Here is a 3,109-nt window from a genome sequence, read left to right as displayed (position 1 = left end):
AAAAAAATAATATATATATATATATATATATATATATATATATATACCCATCTCACTTGTTTATTTTCACCAGGTAAACCAATATAACAACTCAAAATTCAGAAATAAACATTTGTGACATTCAACAAAAAAAAATCAGTGACCAATTTAGCCACCGTTCTTCACCATGACGCTCAAAAGCCTCCCATCCATAAACTCTGTTAGTGTCTTGTCTATGCAAAAATATGCATGCTCGTTTTTTTTATGTTTGACGTGAAAATCAGGTTGTTTCTTGCTACATTTATACAAATTTTATAAGCACTACACACGCTAGATGCTGTTTATCAATTACCGGTACTGAAGCTTAACTGGCTCTGATGAATGAGGAAATAGGACTTTTTTCCCCTTTGAAAAGGTTTGCATTTGAAATTACCAGCGACTAAGATAGTAGGTAAATCTGTGCCTATTTTACTGAATATAGTCTAAATTTGTCTGTTATATGTGGATTTATACTTTCTTTTATTTTGAAGATATAGAATTGTGCAGAGGTAAATAGAGGTAAAACCCACTCTTATCTTTTAAATGTTCTCTTTGTATCATGAAAAAAGCGAAATAATAGATTCAAGGGACGTCAAATAAATGTATTGTATTAACATATGCACTGAAACTAGAAGAGGAACTGACTCTGAGCATTTAATATACTAACTTCACTCTACAAGTTCTACATCTAGGCTGTAGTTACTCTGTTTAACCCATTTCATGCATTTTATTTAGGGCTGAAACAATTAATTGGATTAATCAGTTATTGAAATAATGTCAACAAATTTAGCTCACAGAGCTACCCACTTAGAGCAGGAATTATACCAAAATTGTAAAAAAAAAAAAAAAAAAAAAATTGATAAACATTTTCCATTTTAGATAAAACATGTTTTCGTCTGTAAATATTCTCCATCCAGAGGTCCTCTACTGCTGCAACAATGTTGTATTGTAAATTATAAACATGGTATTCACATCTTATTTTTGGAAGGGACAAGTAGGCCGGTCCAAAATGTTGGTAGTGACATGTCCCCATGGTCCCTAAACCTCCGCCCATGGTGTCTTGATCTGTTTGCGATCCACATTGAACAGCAAAGAAGCGTCTGCAGCATCATCTTTGATGATAAAATGGAAATTGATGAAATAGAAAAAATGGGTTTATTTTATTTCCTCAATAAAGCCAGAGAACACCATTGGCTGGATTCCCCAGATACTTCAGAGGCGTTCAGTTTTTGGCACATCGAGCAGCAAAAGTTCAGATTCCAACTCTTGTGAAGCGCCTCAGATGCATAAATGCTGATAATGCGCTGTCCCTCCTGCTCATAACACCCTGCGGGACCTTTTGACGTGACCCAACCACAGACTTTGCTTGTAAAGGAGGGGTGTTGCAGAACCATCGTCTTCTATTATGTAGTTGCCTTCATTGTCACCCTGTGGCTTTGTGATAGTTCTGCCAGCAGATGGGGCCAAATTTGTTATGTTTGCTCATTGCACCCAGTGGTGGAGTTTTATTAAGGCCCAGAAAAGGACGATCTAAACATGATCATGACGGACGCTTGGTGCATATTACATTATTCTATCAGGTCTAAATGGTTTGCCTGTTTTTGGATACACATAATGTAGGTTTTCACTTAAAGCTCTTGTGTGGCTATAATAAATGAAAGAATGATTCAACAGTAAAGACAAACACAAACTTTAATAAAACAGGTGCAGCTTTAGATTGTTTTAGCTTGTCTTACAAAATCCTTTTTAAATATTGTGTGAATGTTCATAAATTCAAATGTGTTTTTTGACACCACTGACAAATTAGATATCAGTAAGTTGGAATTCAGAAAATAAACCCCCAAAAATCTGCTGCTGTTACAAGTCTTGTGTTAATAGATCATCTCTCACATCTCCCTGAGTTTATTGTAGAAGTTCCAGAAAATGTTAAGGCTGAGGCAGAAGATACTTCTGCTTGAAGTGTGAGGCATCCTGCAGAAAAAAAGTGTAGAATCTACACTGTAGAATCTACAGTGTAGATGGTTACTGGGAGCCAATCAAACTGTAGAATCTGCAATCCCTCCTTATGGCCACCAGAGGGCAGCCTGGCTGATATCAGGTGTTCTTGGTGACAAAACATGGAAAAGCTTCAGCCTCAGTAAAAATTACATTTGGTTTCTTCCTTTATTTATTTACTTACCCCTTCCCCATTTCCTTCCTTCCTTAATTCCTCCCTGTCCTCCTTCCTTTGTTCCATCTACTTCCTACAACCTTCCTTTGTCCTCTACACCCTTCCTTAGTTCCTTCCTTCATTTACTTGCCCCTTCTCCCTTACCTTCCTTCCTCCCTGTCCTCCTTTTTTTCATCTATTTACTACCTTCCTTTTTCCTCTACACTCTTCCTCAGTTCCTTATTCCTTCCTTCATTCATTTACTTGCCCCTGCTTCCTTACCTTCCTTCCTCCCTCCCTCTCCTCCTTCCTTTTTTTATCCCCTACATCCTTCCTTAGTTCTTTCCTTCTTTATTTTATATTTTTTAAACAATGCTGTTTATAGTTTTTCTGTGGTTTCATTTAAGTTCTAGACTCTTCACTGATTGCCTTCCATTATTCCTCCAACTGTATCTTTTAGAAAGAGCCCCCCCAACCCCCCCCCCCATAAATAGGCTGAAACTGGATGATGCCACAAACACAGCCGAGCAGTGCCACCTTACCGTGTCTTGTGTGAGCTACTGTATGCTAACAACACATGTCATCTGAAGGCACTTTACAGTTCAAGCAGATCATACAGTCAAATTGATTCAAAGTTTTCTATCTAAGGAAAACCAGTTGATTGCATAGATTCATTGACTCTGATCTAATCCCTCACACTAAGCATGCTTGTAGTGACAGTGGAGAGGAAAAACTCCCTTTTATCAGGAAGAAACCTCCAGCAGAACCAGGCTCAGTGTGAGCGGCCATCTGCCGAGGCCGACTGGGGTTCAAGGAGACAGAAGTTGAGACACAAAAAGCAGCTGTAAAAGCAGTTGTAAAAGGTGGCCCCGTCTAGGAAACACACAGCCAGGCAGACAAGCTCAGAGCCAACTCCCATGTCAGAGAGCTAATGTAAGATGT

Source organism: Cyprinodon variegatus, unplaced genomic scaffold, assembly GCF_000732505.1.
Source record: "Cyprinodon variegatus isolate N-32 unplaced genomic scaffold, C_variegatus-1.0 Scaffold469, whole genome shotgun sequence".
Taxonomy (NCBI): domain Eukaryota; kingdom Metazoa; phylum Chordata; class Actinopteri; order Cyprinodontiformes; family Cyprinodontidae; genus Cyprinodon; species Cyprinodon variegatus.
The sequence above is the reverse complement of the archived record's forward strand: the minus strand, read 5'-3'. Positions refer to the sequence as shown.